Genomic DNA, 20729 nt, shown 5'->3' with positions numbered 1-20729 from the left:
CAGCTTTCTAATTAGCTTTCTGATAATTATTTTAACAGTCAAAGCATACACTTTTTGATATTTAATTAGCTGTCTAACGATGTTTGAGGCGGTCGTTGACTGTAGATCGATTTCGAGTGAAATAACACAAAACATCAACTTGTTACAAAATATTGGCCTCACTTTTTTACATCCCCTGATACAAATTACAATAAATCCTAAATTAATTATTACATCAAAGCTGCCTTCATTTAACGATTATAGCTTCGTTATGATCACGGCGTATGTATGTAGGTTCCTCAGTGTCATCAATGAGAGGCATATCGACATTCTCTCCGAAAGGAGGTAGGTCATCAAATTGATCGTAGTCTTCCTCGTCGACGACATCCTCAATATCGACAATCTTTCTTTTTGCATTCCATCAGCAGGGTGTCTAAGCATTCCGTCTTTCTTGCGCCCTTCGGTGTGCCATCGCATCAACTCGGCATTCGCTTTGTTGGCAAACAATCGCTTTAGACGGGAGATTATAGGGAAATACCAAACCATCTTAGCGGGGGGCTCTTTTATCCTTCATCTTCTCCCCTACGTCATCGCTATCGATATCATTAACGTTACGCTTGTACCGTGATACAACGATACGTGTTTTTAGGCAACTCGTTGCCCTCTGGAAGCAAGTCCCTCATGAATCGTAACAACTCGTTGAAGCCCTTATCAGATCAACCATTGCTAGACTTTATTTGCGGCAATGTCAGCACAACATGCAACTTGTTGTGCTCTTCCTTACAGCCTGGGAACGTCGGTGTTTTAATGTCCTCTTTCATGCGCTTGAACTTTTCGTGTTGCCTATCACTGGTGATCTCCCCCCCCCCCCCCGCATTGTGCAACATTTTGTGTAGGTCGTCATCATCGTTACCGACAAAAGTATCTTCGAACGCCGACATATCGATGTCTTCGTCAGCCGTCATATCGTTGTCTCTATCTTCCTCGACTGTGGGCTGCTCTTCATGCACAACCTCCTCATGTTCACCGTGTGCAGTCTAGAGGATATAGCCAGGCTTGAAACCCCTGTGAAGCAAGTGTGCACGGATCTGCTCTATGCCTGAGAACTGCTTCTCATTCTTGCAATCAGCGCAGGGACAACATATATAGTGATCATCACTCTTCTTTTTTGGCTTTCTGTACGCCGCGGCAGCCCTTAAAAAAGCATCCACGCCATGAAAGAACCCTTGGCCGCGACTGTCAGAGTTGTACATCCATGTCCAGTCTATCTGCAAATTTATGATTATCATTAGTTTTATCAATCAATAAAAAACCAAAGAAATGATAACCATGCAATATTTCAAAATGCAAATCTAATTTATTGAATTACCCCGCATCTTGATTGCTCCATGTCAGATGACCCATCACCTTTCGGCACTTGGTCTCGGTCGGAGGACCCACCTTCTAAATACTGCCGCGTCCGCTTGCGACTAGCGGGTGGATTTGCCATCCCTGTAGCACCATATTCATATTCAATATGTTAATCTTTTTTTTACTAATTCACTACTAGAAAATTTGAGCTAGGTTTTAATCTATTTAGAGGTGATTTAAATATTCTTTTTCTTAAATCACTACTAGAAAATTGGAGCTAGGTTTTAATCTATCTAGAGAAGTCTTAAGAACAATGTTTTTCCATTTTATGTGTTTTTGAATTAATAAAATGTAAATGGTTAGTAAAATATTAACCAAAATATTATGTTAATCAACTATTTCATAACTTGGTGGTATTTTTCTGTACAGAGGATGATAAAAGAAGCTTAACAAAGTTGGTGTCATCATTTTTAGATTTCTCCTTAATTAGTTATGAAATTAATAATTTACAGCACAATTAATGGAATAAAGGAATTTCAGTACACTTTTCAAGTGTGCTTGTATTTTTAACATGTATATTACATCAATGTGAACACAACAAAATTAGTTTCACCCTTTTCCGAGCTCTAATTATTTTTCTATGTATTTTATAATCTTAACAAATTTAGTTTCACTCTGTTTCAAACACAACAAAATTAGTTTCACTCATTTTATTACAATCTAGGTGAACCGGCGAGAAATAGAGAGAAGTGAGGAGAACATGAGCTACTTAAGAAAGGAGGGGGATGTCACCATACCTTCGGCCTGGTCGGAGAGTGGCCGGAGGTGGCTGCAGTCGGTGTGGAGGTAGAGGAGGGCGTGGAGGCAGAGGAGAGCACGCGAGGTGCCCGGCCTACCGGAGAAGAAGGATGGAGAGGGTGCGGCCGAGCTCCTTGTCAGCCTTCCGACTAAGGGAGAGCTTTCTGCTGGCGGGAGAAGAGGGCGCGAGCCTTTAATAGACATATAATTATTAGTGTCGGCCTATAAAATGAACTGGCACTAATACTTAGTATGAGTGCCGGCTCATAGTTACAAGCCGGCACTGAAGTATCAGTGCCGGTTCGTTCTAATAACCGACATAGATACTACGGTTCGTTCAACCAGGCTCAACCATCGATCGAGCGCGAGAAGTTATGAGCCGGCACTGATACTTCATCAGTGCCAGTTTGTGCCTAACCAGCACTAATAGGACGGTACGGATGACTATTTCTGTTGTAATGAAGAAACTACACTACTGCAGGTTGAATTTTATGTTCATCAAACTTAAGCACTGATGACTAAGTCTAACAGCAATCATAAATTCACAATTATCTCACCTGGATGCAGAGGCTCCGGCGGTCTCGACGCTCGACCTCTTCGACTACCTCTGGTCTATGAAATAGAAGCAAGAAATGAGCTTGAGGAACACGAACTAAAAGCTTGAGCAGCGAGCAGATCGATGTCTGATTCAGCTTAACGGGCACGGGCGGAATCAACAGCAGATCGTCTATCGGGGCGAGCCGAATCAGATCGATGTCCGCAGTTAAATAAATTGCAAAATTGCACAACCTGCCCTGCAGCCCTACGAGGGTGCCGGCTCGGTACGGCTCGCGAGCTGCACCGAGGTGATCTAGCCAGGGACGGTTGGCTCTGCAGCTCGCTGGCAGGGAAGCGCACGCGTGCGTTGCACGTACGATAGGTGGAAGGGGGCTCCGGCCACGGCAGCTTGGCAGCGAGAAATCAAAGCGAGAAGGGTGCTCGGCACGAGCCACCGGAGAGTCGGAGTCTCAGAACGGCAGGCACCGGCGCTGAGGGGCAGAGGTGGTGAGGAGGAGAGGGTTGGACAGAAACAAATTTTATATGATCCGATCTCACCTGTAGAACCCGCGAGACCTGACACGTGTCTCTCACTACACAGTTACGCACATGCACAGGCCGTTGGATCGAATGTGAAAAGAGTAGATGAAAGTCTCACAGGGATCTTTCTTAACTAGATTTTATAAAATTTACTTGTGAAGTGGACTGCCCGACTACTAAACCTAGTCAGCTAGATGCGTTTTGGATTGGGCCGCGGGAGGATTTTGAATTTTGGATTGGGTTGGCGGTAAACTAAATTTGGCTGGTTTTTTTTTCGTTCGGTTTTTTTTTTACCGGGGTCCGTACCGGATTTACCGCCGGGAAGTTTTTCCCTGCACCAGGCTACGAGAATGTGAAATGGTAATTACTAATAAGAGCTATCTGTATTTTATAGCATTTGTATGACATGAATATATATAGACATAGAACACTCTCTACAAAGATATCTGGAGGATTTTTACAAAATTTCCCATTTACCTAGTGCTAAAATATGGTGGCCTCTAACAATGTCATTTCAACAGTGTTAATGTTCCCTTTGCTTCTGTTTCATTTTTTATCCAAGTGATTTCTATGGTATAGAAACTAGCTAGCTAGGCTGTGCAACAGAGATCATGTGTTGATAGAGAGCTGTTAACATTACGATAAACGGGTACAACACTGTATCTTACATTATTATTTTTACTTGACATCTTTCAGTTTCGTTACACGAGCACAATTGCCTAATACTATCCTAATTTTATGTCATGTTTTCCATTATTGAGACTGATCAGTTGACTAGAATGACCGTTGGAAGCTGTACTCCAACTTTTTTTGAGTTGTTTGAACTTTGAACACATCCTGTCATGCGTGAATGTTGAACTGCTATCCATGTGTTTGGTGAAAAGACCGGTGATACTGGAGGACTCCTGGAGCCTATTGAAACACACAATACCCTAGGCCAAACGCTTCCTCTTGAAGAAATGGAGAAGTGTCGTATGCCACGGGAGAGTGTTTTTGTGGCACACATATATACATCAAACATGGTTCTGCCAACACACAATGTAGCAGGGGGTTGATCGGTTCGGCCAACACACAATGTACTTATTTTATCACACGCTAATATAATGTGGTTCTGAATAAAGTATCATTCCACAGGAGCACATGATTTTGGCACGTCCTAATTAAGTGTGTGATTAGCCTTGCATAGTGTGATGCACACAAAATAGGGATGCAAGTGGGTACCCAATAGATAGTTCAAGATCACTATTTAGTTTATTTTTATGTTAAATTAATTAGATGAGGGTGAATCTTTAGTTTTATTAAGTGAGTTTGGGTTAACCCAATGCAGCAACCCAAAAAAATATAAAACTTGCATCCTTAACACAAAGCCTAATACATTAGTACATTGGTCCAACAGGAAAGCTGAAAAACTCAAGAAAACAAATTTATCATCACTTTATTTCTTTCCTTTTGTGTCAATAATTATGCTAACATACATAAAGAACAATGTGCGTGTCTTTTAGCAGCAAACAATATCATTAATTCTTTCCCTTTAGTCATTCTTCCTTATTAGGATAAATTAGGATAACCATGTTCTTTTTTCTGTTATTATGTTCTTACGGATTATTTTTAGTACATGTTGTAATTTATTTTTAAGTATTACATTACGGAGAACCATGTTCTTTTTTTTCAGTTATCGTGTTCTTATGGATTATTTTTTTAGTATATGCTGTATATTTTTGAAATATTACTTTACGGAATATATATTCCGTACCCTTGGAAGTTGAAATGTCTTCTTAGTGCCTGTTTTGCTGGGGGGTTATGATCCAGATACGCATGACTCGGTTAAAATTTGAACCAATTACAAGAATCACCTCCTAAACACCCCAGTTGTTGTCATTGTAATAAACATGAAAAGGACCAATCATAGTTTCATGTTAGCATACCTGTAGTTCAAGATGGGTTTCATCTGTAGTGCGTCTTCATCACAGTGAGACCTGTGTGGTTGCAGTTATTTTGACTGCCATAATTTTTTTGCTTGTTGATCATGTAGGTGTGTGGTGTTTTCTTTCTCGAACACATAGGTGTGTGGTGTAATCGAGAAATGCCCACCACACCAGCATTATCAGAATTTTTTCCCCTGACGTTAAAAAAAATTCAAGGTAGCCGTCAGGAATTTGTCATCATTCCTGTCGGGAAAACCATTGTTAGCCTATGCTTTGCCCAATGGAAGCACAGCCGTCAGGAACAATTCCTGACAGCAAACTGTCGGGGAATAACATCATTGGTCTGATGACAGCTCTGACACGGGAGCGAGCTTACCCGACAGTAGCCATTATGTAATTTTTCTAATGGTGTTAGCATGTTTCCTTGCGGTTTTCAACAGTCGGGAAATAACGACTGTTTCCTGCAGTCTATATTTGCTAAAGTTTCGTATGAAGAAAGACATGTTGGATAAGGCCTTATACGAGGAGGAAGTGAGGAGGCTGTGCCTGTCATTTGAGCAACATGTATATTTTTCAGCTTAAGTATTTTACAAGAGTTGCTTCATATCATTATTATAGAAAATGTCATCACTACCAGTTTAAAATTGACATTGCTACCAGTTTTTGAACCGGCAATGAATTAGCGGTAGTGATAGGCTTATGAACTGGTAATGATAGTAAGTATCATTATCGGTTTAAATCTTGAACGGACAGTGATAACCACTATCACAGTCGGTTCAAGGTATGAACTGGCAGTGGTAATCTTTTCAGATATGCAAAAATACACTATCGCAAACTCTTCAACATGCGGATCTGTCTTAAGTTTGATTTCAAACTTATGACAGAAACTCCATGCCAATTTTTTTGAGTTAGAGTAGTTTATACCTAAATCTAAAAAAAAAACAGATATTGTGAAGCTGCTGTACCAAGAGCTCTTCAGACGTTACATGTCAAAGAGCCCTTGATATAGTATCCCTGTGCCATCTGTTATATATCTTGCGTGCTCTTCACACGTTCCGACTGAATTAACTATCCGAGCGAGTGACAATAGTAAGTCTAAACGAACGACAAAAGCACAATCTTTAACACTCAAACTTAGCTTGGGGAGACTATGCATTTTGCCATTGCTATAGATCTATCTATTGTCAACAACTATCTTCACACAACATTCACGTAGTGGAGATATGGAGAGAGGAGATGAGGAAATGGAGAAGGCATGTAGTCGTGCGTTGGCTCGGGAGACGACGGCCTCGGTGAAAGTACATCTAGGCCTCCTGTGTGGGTTTCAATGATTGATGATAAGCATGCCAACGCACAGAAGTGTCCGTTGGCAAACCCCAAGACTGAAGAAAGAAGACGGTGTTTGGTTATTCGTATGGTCATAGCATTTTATTTTGAATTGAGTATACGAATGCCCTACTAGCAAAAGGGATGTAACGTTGAAGGATTTACTATGAACTTAGTGCTCAAAACTATCCTTTAGAATGAGAGACACCATTCACAACACGGACACCGAGTTGAAAGAGTTCTGATAAATACCTGAAGTTCCGATAGGTATATCGGAAGTTCCAGTCGGTTGGAATGTCCGAAATTTGGAAACATAAGGTTCTCGAGTTCCGGTTTTTAATTGGATTGGAAGTTCTGATTAGTGGGTCGGAAGTTCCGATGTTGTTCGGACAGGTCCGAACATCTCTAACAAAGGATTCTGGAGTTACTAGATTTATCTGGATCGGAAGTTCTGATGGTAGTTGGAATGTCCGATTTTTTTAAGAGTAAATTTTGCAAAACTACAGATACTTTGACAAAATTATCGCAAAACTATTGATTTACTGCAAATTTTATCACAAAACTATAGATACTTTAGTAAAATTATCGTGAAACTACATATTTAAGCAACAATTTCACAAAACTACAAATTTAGCACTGATTTTTTCATAAAACTACAGATTCTAGAGGAGCTATCCCTAGTCTCATTACCATGATGATCGTGCCTTGCTTGCAGTCTCACAACAGCTGCCACTCATGAAACGGACCGTCCAGGAGTTCATGTAATTGCAAGCGGTACCCATTCGTCAGGTTAATAGGTTTCTGATAGAACCTATAGTTTTACAATAAAATCGACGCTAAATTTGTAGTTTTGTGACACTGTTGCTTAAACCTGTAATTTTGTGATTCGCGATAATTTTGTCAAAGTATATGTAGTTTCATGAGCTATCAAACGATCCGTTTCATGAGCTAGTAGCTGCTGTGAGACTGCAAGTGGGTTCCAGTCGTCATGGTAACGGGGTTGTGAATAACTCCTCTAGAATATGTAGTTTTGCGATAAAATCAGTGCTAAATCTGTAGTTTTGTTAAAATGTTAGGCTGTAGTTCAGCGACAAAATTGACACTAAATATGTAGTTTTGTGAAACTATTGCTTAAATCTATAGTTTTACGATATTTTTGTCAAAGTATCCGTAGTTTTGTGAAATTTACTCTTTTCTTAAATATAGGGTTCTCGGGTTTGTAATTATTTTCTATATCAGAAGTTCCAATTTATAAAGTCGGAAGTTTTGATATGTTGAATCTTCCAGATCTTGGTTGGGTAGAGAAGTCCAAAGCTGTTATTTTACAAATATCGGATGTTCTGATCATGGGGATCTGAAGTTCCAATGTAGGCTGAAAGTTCCAATCTTGGGGATCTCTATCTATACCCCCTCCTCTCCCTAAAGCCATGTTGTTGCTCTTACTTTTGAGTAAAATAGATCTAGAGCAACATTTCACCTCTCATCTCTCCTTTCTGAGTGATTCAATCTTGTGTGAGAGATTTGGGAAGAGGGATTGAGTGCTAGTGATAAGCTTTGCAATCTTTGAGCACTAGGGTTTATCTCCAAGCATTCTTAGTGAACATTTGTTACTTTTAGAGATTGAGGTCTCCTAGACGGATAGGAGTCGCTCATGAACCACCGATTCACCTATGGTGCATCGTAAGAAGTTTGTGAAGCCCGGATTTCACCTATGCAAGGGAAAAAATACCTAAGGAAGACGATGAGTGCTTTGTGCAACCTCGGGAGGAAAATTGTTGAAAGAGATCCGGCTCAAGTGTGACCAAGCTCCTCAACGAAGACGTAGGATCCCCTCAAGGATCTGAACTTCAGGAACAAATTCAACTTGTCTCCACTTTTGGTTATTTCTTGTTTTTTATGCAATTTCGAGCAATTCATACTTTATCTTGAGTAATATCTTGTTGTTGCTAGCTCTGCCGGAAATTGAGTAGTTCCATATCTCATTGCAACTAGCATGATATAGGATTGTTCATGTCAGGACCCCAACCTCGGGTTCCCCTGTGCCTCTTATATCAGTCCCTAGATCAAGTAGCTGATACGGATAGAATTAAATAAAATGATATCAAATACATACTTTGAATAAAATAATTAAAGGTAACCCAGAAGTTCTAAGTGTAATGCAGGTTTTATGCAGGTATCCAGTTATATTCTCTATTGTTAACCTTTTGAAACAAAGGTAACCTGGTAGCAAAGCTTTTGAAACGGTTTAAACAAGGTAACTTGGTAACAAAGCTTCCGAAATGGTTTAAACAAGATAACCTGGTAACAAAGCTTTTGAAACGGTTCTAAAACAAGATAACCTGGTAATAAGCCTTTGAAATGGTTTAAAACCCAGAAAAGTAACAAGTTATATCTTGGGGATTTTTGGTCCTGGGAGGGGCTACACCTCACTCTGCAATCCCTTATCATCACCTCTGGTGTACCTCTAGTACCACACAGCTTCTGGCGGATCAAGCCAGAAACCTCATCACACGGACATCTAGTCTACATACTCACTCATCAAGACACACGCATCCGGAGTCTAGTTAAAAAGGTTCTGCCTTCGCATGTCCATGACCATGGACACGGCTATTCGAATAGTTTTATACTCTGCAGAGGTTATACAGTTTTACCTAAGCGATATGCTCAACCTCCAACTGTTGCAAGTAGAGGAGCGAATCATACCGAGACTCTCCAAACACCTTTCCTACCGGGCTTTTCTACGAGATTTACCCCCAAGCGCCAGAGTTCATGTACTGAAGGTCAGTCCCTTTTTTAAGCCGAGGCCGGTACTAGCAACCTCCAAACAGAGAGACAGATGGCCACTTAACTGCTCATTGCTCTCAGCCTCCTAGTATGATGCCCAACTCAGTCCGGTGAAGGAGAAATTGGGTCCTACCCATTCAGGATGCATGGTTGCATAGGGATTGCTAAGGCATGGCTACGAATGACTCAGTCCTTAAGCGGCCAGGCCAGACATCTTCATTGGCAATGAATACCACCAAGTAACTTAAGCCCCCAAGAGCATCTTCCCCAGAGGACCACTCTACCTGCCCACGCCAAAATAGTTTTCACCAATTTTTACACATCACCCTCCATATCCCACACGGCATCAAGGATTTCACAACCATCACATAATTCACAACCATCAAGGATTCATGGTATATGAATTAACATGGATAACGATGAAGCGATATCTTCGAAGAGACGTATTTCTAAAAGCGACGTCTCTGGGGAGACATATTCAATCCTAAGCATGCTAGATATCATGGCGTCGTCCGATATTAATATAGATAATGACAGGTAATCCTAGGGTGATATGTGTTTGGATGATAGCATTTATGGTATGGCAAGTGTTTAATAGGATTAACTACTACAAGCAATTTGTAAAAGCGCAATACATAGTACATGCGATATAAGTCCAATTTTAAGTTGATCATATGGATTATTTGAAAACATAGGTTCAATATGATCAAAGAGATAGGACTTGCCTTCATGAAAGTCAATTCACGATTGGTTTTATCGTTCAAGCATCCTGGGTTCTTCATCATTGGGCCTCTCCTTCATTTCCTTCCTCGCGTTCTTGCTTAGAACTTTGACTTCGAGCCTACGCAGATTAATGACGAAAGCGCAAAATGACTAAGAAACAAAACACTAGAACAAAACCAAAGGAATACCAAGCAGAAGAGAGCGACTAGGAAAATGATAAAAGCTAACCCTAATAGGAAGACGATTGGCAACTAATAGCTAAGTGAAACTAACATAAGGAGCCTAGCGGGATCATCTAGCGAAGCTAGGTTAAGCTGTTAACTTAGTTATTTTATTAACCTAAGAGAAAGCCTAAACAAACATGATCGAATGGGTGAGCGCTTATTAGCCTAACTACCGGAAAGCACCAGTTAGTGATTCTATGTGTAGGTGAGTGCACGTGTACAGACATAAACGTATATGTAATAATTACATCTATATGTATGTGAGCATGTATACATATATAGGTAAGTATAACTCTAGGCGATTATATGTGCTTAAGTGTTAGATTAAATATTCAAATCTATAGCACTTAAACTAAGTTTATCTAGTAATTGATCTTATTAACCTAGTGTTGTTTAATTGCCACGCTAATTGAGTTATATACTATTGCTATGGTAAAAGAATTTATGTAATTAATTAACTAGGCTAATTAATTGTATTAATCTAATTAATTAATTATTAACAGGGTAATCAATGAATTAAATACTAACATTCAATTATTCTATCATATTCTAGTATTTATTTATTTAGGAGCCACACGAGTTAATTTTATTACTTAATTAAGCTAAGAATAAACTTATAGCCTAAGTATTAAATAACAATCTGCTCCTTAACATGAATTAATAGATTAATTCTTTAGTTTATTCTAGAACTATTCTTTAATTAACATGATAATTAAACCTATACTTATGCGAGATTAACAAAAGCAACTAATCTACGCTTATAACCTCAACATGGTTATCGAATTAACTAACTCGAATTCATTTATTAAAAGATAAAATCTAAATCTAGATTAAACGTTGCAATGCAAAATAAATACCGGACGAGAAAACTAAACAAACTCCAAAAATTAGAAGATTTGACCAGGAGATAGATTAGCATTTTAGATTTATATCGACGAAAGAAATGCCAAAATCGGAGTTAAAACTGAGGAGATTTGACCGTTGGAAGATTTGCCAAAATGGAAATTATTTGGAAAACGAAAGGAGCATTGTGCTGCGGATTCTGTCCACGTGACTTGTGAACCGGAGGGGATTTGTGAGGAGGGTGCATGGTGCACCAGATGTGTGGACTTGGTCCATGCTTGTGGACTACGGGGGACGACTTGGTGGCCGGTCCATGGTGGTCCAACTGGTGGACATGGGCCAGCCTGACCTGTGGGCCCCACCTAGCAGTGAGGGGAGCTGGCCAAAAGGGATAAGGACGGCTGGGCCTATGTGTGCGTGAGGCTCAGAGGAATAGAGAGGGACAGAGCGGGATGGTGGTCGGCCGGGGGAAGAGGGAGGCGGCGCCGGAGAGAGAGGAGGAGACCAGAGCTCAGGGAGGGGCAAGTGGCCAGCTAGGTCTATCATCAATCACCAAAAAGTTGGATATTCTTGTAAACTTTAATCGGGTTGTCATCAATCACCAAAAAGTTGGATATTGGAAGTGCATCTAGACCCCTTATGTGGGTTTTGATGATTGATGATAAGCGATTAAGGGACTAATATGCTTAATGAGTATTTGAATATGTGAAAGTCCCAATGATGAAAGCTAAATGATGTTGGCGAACCCCAAAAATGAAGAAAGAAGACGGCATTTGGTTATTCCTATGGTCATAGCATTTTATTTTGAATTGAGTATAGGACTGCCCTACTAGAAAAAGGGATGCAACGTTGAAGGCTTCGCTATGAACTTAGTGCTCAAAACTATCCTTTAGAATGAGAGACACCATTCACAACACGGATACTGAGTTGAAAAAGTTCTGATAAATATCGGAAGTTCCGATGGGTATATCGGAAGTTCCGGTTGGTCGGAATGTCCGATATTTGGAAACATAGGGTTCTCGGGTTCCGGTTTTAAATTGGATTGAAAGTTCCGATTAGTGGGTCGGAAGTTCCGATGTTGTTTGGACTGGTCCGAACATCTCTAACAAAGGATTCTCGTGTTCCCAGATTTAACTGGATCTGAAGTTCCGATGGTAATCGGAATGTCCAATTTTATTAAGAGTAAATTTCACAAAACTACAGATACTTTGACAAAATTATCATAAAACTATATATTTAAGCAATAGTTTCACAAAACAACAAAATTAGTGTCAATTTTATTGAAAAACTATATATACTTTGGTAAAATATCGCAAAACTACATATTTAAGCAACAATTTCACAAAGCTACAAATTTAGCGTCGATTTTATCATAAAACTACATATTCTAGAGGAGCTGTCCCCAGCCTCATTACCATGATGACCAGGCGCCGCTTGCAGTCTCACAGTAGCTCCCAGCTCATGAAACAGTCCATCTAGGAGTTAATGTAACTGCAAGCGGGGCCCATCCGCCAGGTTAACATGTTTGCGATAGAATCTATAGTTTATGATAAAATTGAAGCTAAATTTGTAGTTTTGCGAAACTATTGCTTAAATCTGTAATTTTGCAATTTGTCATAATTTTGCCAAAGTATCTATAGTTTCATGAGCTCTTGGACGAACTGTTTCATGAGTTGGCAGCTGCTATGAGAGTGCAAGTGGGTTCTGATCGTCATGGTAATGGGGCTAGGAACAAATCCTCTAGAATCGGTAGTTTTACGATAACATCGGTGCTAAATTAGTAGTTTTATGAAATTGTTGCTTAAATATATAGTTTTGCGACAAAATTGGCACTAAATCTGTAGTTTTGTGAAACTATTGCTTAAATCTATAGTTTTGCGATATTTTTGTCAAAGTATCTGTAGTTTTGCGAAATTTACTCTTTTCTCAAATATAGGGTTCTCGGGTTTGTAATTATTTTCTAGATTGAAAGTTCCGATTTATAAAGTTGGAAGTTTCGATATGTCAAATCTTCCATATCTTGGTTGGGTAGAGAAGCCCAAATCTATTATTTTACAAAAATAGGATATTCCGATTGTGGGGATCGAAAGTTCTAATGTGGGCTGAAAGTACTCATAACGGCTAGTTTTGGGGGGATCTCTATGTATACCCCCTCCTCTCCCCAAAGCCAGGTTGGTGCTCCTACTTTCGAGTAAATAGATCTAGAGCAACATTTCACCTCTCCTCTCTCCTTTCTGAGTGATTCACTCTTGTGTGAGAGATTTGGGAAGAGGGATTGAGTGCTAGTGATAAGCTTTGCAATATTTGAGCACTAGGGTTCATCTCCAAGCATTCTTCATGAGCATTTATTACTCTTGGAGATTGAGGTCTCCTAGACGGCTAGGAGTCGCTCACGAACCATAGATTCACCAGTTGTGCATCATGAGAAGTTTGTGAATATCGGATTTCACCTCCGCAAGGGAAGAAATGCCTAGGGAAGACGAGGAGTGCTTTGTGCAACCTCAAGAGAAAAAGGGTTAAAAGAGACCCGATTCAAGTGTGACCGGGCCCCTCAACGGAGGCATAGGATCCCCTCAAGGATATTAACTTCGGGAACAAATTCGACTTGTCTCCACTTTCGGTTATTTCTTGTCATTTATGCAATTTCAAACAATTCATACTTTATCTTGAGTAATACCTTGTTGTTGCTAGGTCTGCCAGAAATTGAGTAGTTCCATATCTCATTGCAACTAGCATCATATAGGATTGTTTAGCCTTGCTTGAATTTCTAATTTGGTTTAAATTCAGTTAAATCGGAAGTTTTGATCCTTCAATCGGAACATCCAATATCTGTCGGAACATCCGATTGTAAAATTGGAATATCCAACCTGCTTTCGAATATCTGTTTTAGTTTATTTTAAAAAGCGCATATTCACTCCCCTCTTGGCCGCTATCTCTATTCTTCAATTGGTATCAGAGTATAATCTCCTTATTAGGATTAACCACTTGGAGAATTCAATATGTTAGCGGAAAAAGGGGATGGAGCTAATATTCCTTATGATTATCCAAATGCATCGCCTTCATACATATCAAGTTCTTCTGGTAGAGCACCATTTTTTGATGGTACACATTACACTACATGGAAGCATAACATGAAAATGTTTTTAAAATCTATTAACCCTTCTATTTGGCGTATAATGAAAAATGGTTATGGCATGCAGGACTCAAGCAAGCCTGCCTGCCCCAGAAGATGACCTCAATGAGCACAAGAATGCTCAAGCTGCAAATGCAATCTTTAGTGCGTTGAGTGGAGAAGAGTTCAACCGGGTGGAAGGGCTTAACTGTGCCAAGGAAAATTGGGACACACTTTGTGATATTCATGTCTATTCGAGTTAGAGTATTTTATACCTAAATCTAAAAATAGAAATAGATGTTGCGAAGCTACTGTACCAAGAGCTCTTCAGATGTTCCATGTCAAAGAGCTCCTGATACAGTATCCCGGTGCCATCTGTTATACATCTTGCACACTCTTCAGACGTTCCAACTGAATTTACTATCTGAGAGAGTGACAATAGTAAGTCTAAACAAATCACAAAAGCACAATCTTTAACACTCAAATTTAGCTTGAAGTGACTATGCCTTTTACCATTCCTTTAGATCTATCTATTGCCACAACCACCTTGACACAACATTCACGTAGTGGAGATGTGGAGAGAGGAGATATAGAAGGCACATAGCCGTGTGTTGGCTCGAAAGATGACGGGCTCGGTGAAAGTGCATCTAGACCCCTATGTGGGTGTTGATGATTGATGGCAAGTGATTAAGAGACTAATGTGTTTAATGAGTATTTGAATATGTGAAATTCCCGATGATGAAAGCTAAATGACATTGGTGAACCCAAAAATGAAGAAAGAAGACAAATTTGGTTATTCCTATGGTCATAGCATTTTATTTTGAATGAAGTATAGGAATGCCTTACTAGCAAGAGAGATGCAACGTTGAAGGCTATGCTATGAACTTAGTGCTCAAAACTATCATTTAGAATGAGAGACACCATTCACAACATGGACACCATGTTGAAAAAGTTCTGATAAATACCGAAAGTTCCAATGGGTATATCGGAAGTTCTGGTCGGTCGGAATGTCCGATATTTGGAAACATAGGGTTCTCGGGTTCAGGTTTTTAATTGGATTAGAAGTTCTGATTACTGGGTAAAAAGTTTCGATGTTGTTCAGACTAGTCCAAACATGTCTAACAAAGGATTCTCGAGTTCCTAGATTTAACTGGATCAGAAGTTTCGATGGTAGTCGGAATGTCCAATTTTCTTAAATATAGGATTCTCGGGTTTGTAATTATTTTCAAGATCAAAACTCCTGATTTATCAAGTTGGAAGTTTCGATATGTCGAATCTTCCAGATCTTGGTTGGGTAGAGAAGTCTGAAACTATTATTTTACAAAAATCGGAAGTTTTGATTGTGGGGATCGGAAGTTCCAATGTGGGCTAAAAGTGCTCATAATGGCTAGTTTTTTAGGGATCTCTATATATACCCTCTCCTCTCCCCAAAGCTAATTTGCTCCTCCTATTTTCGAGAAAAATAGATCTAGAGCAACATTTCACTTCTCCTCTCCTTTCTAAGTGATTCGATCTTGTGCGAGAGATTTGGGAAGATGTATTGAGTGCTAGTGATAAGCTTTGCAATCTTTGAGCACTAGAGATCATCTCCCAGCATTCTTCATGAGCATTTGTTACTCTAGGAGATTGAGGTCTCCTAGATGGCTAGGAGTCACTCACGAACCACTAATTCACCTATGGTGCATCGTGAGAAGTTTATGAAGGCCATATTTTGCCTCCGCAAGGGAAGAAATACCAAAGGAACCGATGAGTACTTTGTGCAACCTCGGGAGGAAAAAGGTTGAAAGATCCTCAACTCAAGTGTGACCAAGCCTCTCAACAGAGACGTATGATCCCCTCAAGGATCTGAATTTCGGGAACAAATTTGACTTGTCTCCTCTTTCAAATATTTCTTGTTATTTATACAATTTCAAGCAATTCATACTTTATCTTGAGTATTACCTTGTTGTTGCTAGCTTTGCCTGAAATTGAGTAGTTCCATATCTCATTGCAACTAGCATCATATAAGATTGTTCAGCCATGCTTGAATTTATAGTTAGGTTTAAATTCAATTAAATCAAAAGTTCCGATCCTTCAGTTGGAACATGCGATATATGTGGGAACATCCGATTGTAAAATTGGAATATCCAACCTGCTTCCGCATATCTATTTTAGTTTATTTTAAAAAGCATCTATTCACCCCCCCCCCTCTAGGCCGCTGTCTGGACCCTTCACTCGATGAACATATGCAAGGTGGCTACTTACTTGGAGGATGGTGAGAGGAGATGAGAAGATGGACCATGGGGAGAGGAATGAGGAGATAGGGAAGGTGCGCGTTGGCTCTAGAGACGGCGGGCACGACAGACATTGAGCTCGGCGAATGGTGGCTATGGCGGATGAGCTTGTGTGAGTGGTGTTGAATCTGGGATTATTTAACTATTTGACACTCTTATCATGTGTAATCTGGTCTCTCACTAACATGTGGGGCCACCTGAGTCACTGACAGTGAGACAGGGTGGAAAATATCCACTCAGCTTATACAAGGGGTAGAGGTGGCCGTAGTGGAGACAACCGACCATTGACCACCACTCCACTTCGACCACCACTACCCCTCGAGAGCGACTTTGGGGAGAGCGAGAAATGAGAGATGGGTGCGGCTGAGGGAGGCAGGTTCAATTTATAAAAAAATTATCACTACTCGTTGGGAATACAAATTAACACTGTCGGTTCATCGTCCTCAATTATTGCTCAGTTGGTGCAACTTACGAACTGGCAATGATAAACATTATCACTGCATGTTATTAAAGACATGTCTTTTTAAGCCTGTCTTTTTAAGAACTGGCAATGATGAATATTTATCACTGCCAGTTTGGAATACGAACTAGTTGAGATAAATATTATCACCATGGGTTATTAAAGGGATGTCTTTTTAAGAATCAATAGTGATAATTTGAATATCACTGCTGGTTCTTACTGGCACAACTTTTTTTGAATGCATGGAGCTTAATAACTGGTAGTGAAAGAGGGCACGGATGACCATTTTTGTAGAAGTGTATGTGAAATATAACCTATGACATGTATGATGCTGGAGCACATGCTTGTATGCACCATCTATATAAGCACTCTACATTCCGCTCCTGTGCTTTCTTATGTTGATTTTCTCTAGCAAGAGGGCAAAACATGTGAACATTGTACTGTTATTGCAGACTTGACTCCAAGAAAATGAAAGTTGTCCTCCAAGCCATACCCTCATTCATGGTGTTATCTTTTGACACTTCTTTTCTTGGAGTGCAATTCCACTACATTCATGGTGTTTCCTTTGCGTACATTAGGATACGTGGGCAGAAAATAAGGAACCTGATGTGGATCTCCCAATGTGTCACTCAGAACCAGAAGAATAGGGTCCATGATCCAACTTGTTCATCTTTTGAGAAACCCCCATCCACTCTATTTATGATTGTACAAAATATGCCTTCTTTGTTTATTGCACAATCGGTTGCACTCGTTATAAACTTGGGGCTTATTATGTCCATTGTTCCTCTTTCTGCATTTGTAGTAAGGCAAGACCTGAAGTTGATTTCTCATTTATTTTGTAGTAAAATAAGGTGTGATTCTCTGGTAAACTAAATAAATGTTGTTTTTGGGAGACTTTCGTCATCATTGTCCATTTTTGCGAGCAATGTACATCACATGGTCTATTGGGTTAGCAGCACCAACCTAATCTTTATTGTTTAATTTTTCTACTTGATGTGTTTCTGGAATTATTGCTGAAGTGCAATGTTAGTAGCAAGAAGTGAGTAGGCTCGAGATCAGAGAACAAATATAATTTGAGTAGGAGAGGCAGATGAATTATATTAGGAAGAAGATAGGATTCATTTACAATAATCTTGTTCCCCTCTCCTCTCGTACAGTTCTCTTTATATAGATACAAGAATTCAAAGCCCACACGTCACACCCATCCTGAACTGAACACTTTGGTGTTGGGCTTGGAGACCCGTTTGCTCACTTTAAGCCCAGCTAATGACACCGACTTCCTCCCCGCCTTCTCTTCTGCTTCACCAACTGCCTGATTCATTTCATTAGGACTACTGACACTCCCCTCTTCTTGAAGACCTTCTTGACCCTAGCTAGAGATATCCAGTGAATCCATTGTTTAGGGCAAACATGCACAAAACAACGAAGAAATGTCTCCATACACTGGTTGACCCTTTCCATTTGGCCATCCGATTAAGAATGATAGGCTGAACTCATCCTTAACTGCACATCAGGTAGCTTAAACAATTCTTTCCAGAAATTACTAATGAAAATTTAATTTATCTCTATTAGAGATAATTGATAGTGGGATTCCATGTAACTTGTATATGTTATTCAAGAATAGTTTTGCTACATACGCTGCTGTGAAAGGATGGCATAAAGATAGAAAAATGGCATACTTAAAAAAATTTCAACAATCACAAGGATAGAATTAGCATTACCCAATTTTGGTAGCCCTTCAACAAAATCCATAGAAATGATTTGCCAAGCTGCAATCGAAACTGGCAATGGCTGCAACAATCCGGGTAGCCTTGCTCTGTCAGGTTTATCTTGCTGACACACTAAACATGCTGAACAAATTCATGACACATGTTTTTATAGTCTTCCAAGAAAAAAGTTACTTCAATCTATGGTATGTAACAGGAATAACAGAATGCCCTCCTAATGCACTAGTATAAAAAGCATATATCACCTTCTTATGTAACTTAGAATCTAAATCAATCCAAATTCTATTTTTGTACCTCAGTACTCCATTAGCAAGTGTAAACTTTGGTACTACTGAAGAACAAACCGCTAACTTTGCTATTAGCTCCTTAGTATATGCATCTTGCCGGTAACTTGTAATTTGTTCAAGCCATTGAGGACAACAAGTAGAAACATACAAGCATTGTGACTCACCATGTGTTCTTCTAGATAAGACATCAGCAACACTATTATCAGTGTTCTTCTTGTACACAATCATGTACTGTAAACATAAGAGCTTGGTGAAAACTTTCTGATGCCAGCGAGTGTTCAGCCTTTGTTCAGAAAATTGAGTCAAACTCCTTTGATCAGTGCATATAAGAAATTCACCATGCTGTAAATATGCTATCCACTGATCTACTGCAATCAAGATAGCCAAATACTATTTTTCATATGTAGATAGCCCTTTTGTCATATTAATCTACATTGCCCTTCATTGGTTGCACTGTAGATTAATATGTCATCAAAGAAGACTAGCACACACTTTTTGAGAAGAACAGCCAAAGAAGAATTCATAGCTTTTTGAAATGTACATGGTGCCCCTGTCAAACCAAATGCCATCACCTTGAACTCATAATGACCTCCATGAGTCTGAAATGTAGTTTTGAATTCCTCTCTAGGCTGCAATAGATTTGATAATATCCAGCTCTTAAGTCAAGACTTGGAAACCAACTAGCATTTATCAATTCATCCAACAATTCCTTTATAATAGGTAGATGATATTTTCCTTTAACAGTGAGGGTATTTAAATGCCTGTAGTCCACACAAAATCTCCAAGTTTTGGAATCTAGTGTAGTGCTCACGTGTCTCCAAGATAATGAATCTGATACCAATTTGTTAGTAGTAGGAAGGGAATATGCTAGAGAATTGGGGATTGGAATTGGCTAGTAGAATTAGAGTAGGAAATGAATATAATTTGAGGAGGAGAGGAAAATGAATTGTATTAGGAAGAAGATAGGATTGGTTTACAATAATCTTGTTCCCCTCTCCTTATATAGATACAAGAATTCAAAGCTTCCACATCACACCCATTCTAGATCAAACACTTTGGTGTTGGGCTTGGAGACCCGCTTGCTCACTTTAAGCCTATCCAATGACTCCGGCTTCCTCCCCACCTTCTCTTCTGCTTCACTGCCTACCTGGTTCGTCTCAACAGGACTACTGACATGCATTTCCCACATGGTTTGTCTGAAAGTTGGCCATTGCTGGGAAAGCTCTGGGCAACATTCAGCAAATAAGAAATGGTATATATTCATCCTATTGAATCTATGATGCCGAGGAAGGGATCTTCTTCTCTCTTTCCTTTCATCTGATTGTCTCTTAATCATTACACGAGAAAAATTTCAAATCCCATTTCTAATGCCAGAATTCTGCAGGGACTGAGGTTTACAGAAACATCCACCGTCATGAGATATGGAGATTTAGTTTCTAGCTGCATGAATCAGGTTGCTAGTTATCTACTTTTCGTTTAGCAATTTAATGTATAGTTTTGCCATATAACAGTGATTCCACATGCCTTTCTTTTAATGAAAAATGCAAAACTACCACTCTGCAAGCCAATTAAGACAATTTTTTACTTGTAAATTGTGCAAACATATTGATAGAGGATTCCACCTCGTTTCTAATGCAGTTCTTTGGGGATTTACTGAATAAAACATCCACTTTCGTGAGATTAGAGATTTAGTTCTCTATACACGAAGAATTAGGTTGCTAATTATTTTCTTTTCATTTAGAGAGATAAAGTTTAGTTTTGTCATATGACAGTGATTCTTTTTAACAGTGAGACCTATTTCCACGGTCTTCATTAGAGGAGGGTCATGCGAGGCTGGGGCT

The sequence above is a fragment of the Phragmites australis genome, chromosome 2 (genome assembly GCF_958298935.1).
Source record: "Phragmites australis chromosome 2, lpPhrAust1.1, whole genome shotgun sequence".
Classification (NCBI taxonomy): Eukaryota; Viridiplantae; Streptophyta; class Magnoliopsida; order Poales; family Poaceae; genus Phragmites; species Phragmites australis.
Note: the sequence above shows the minus strand (reverse complement) of the source record.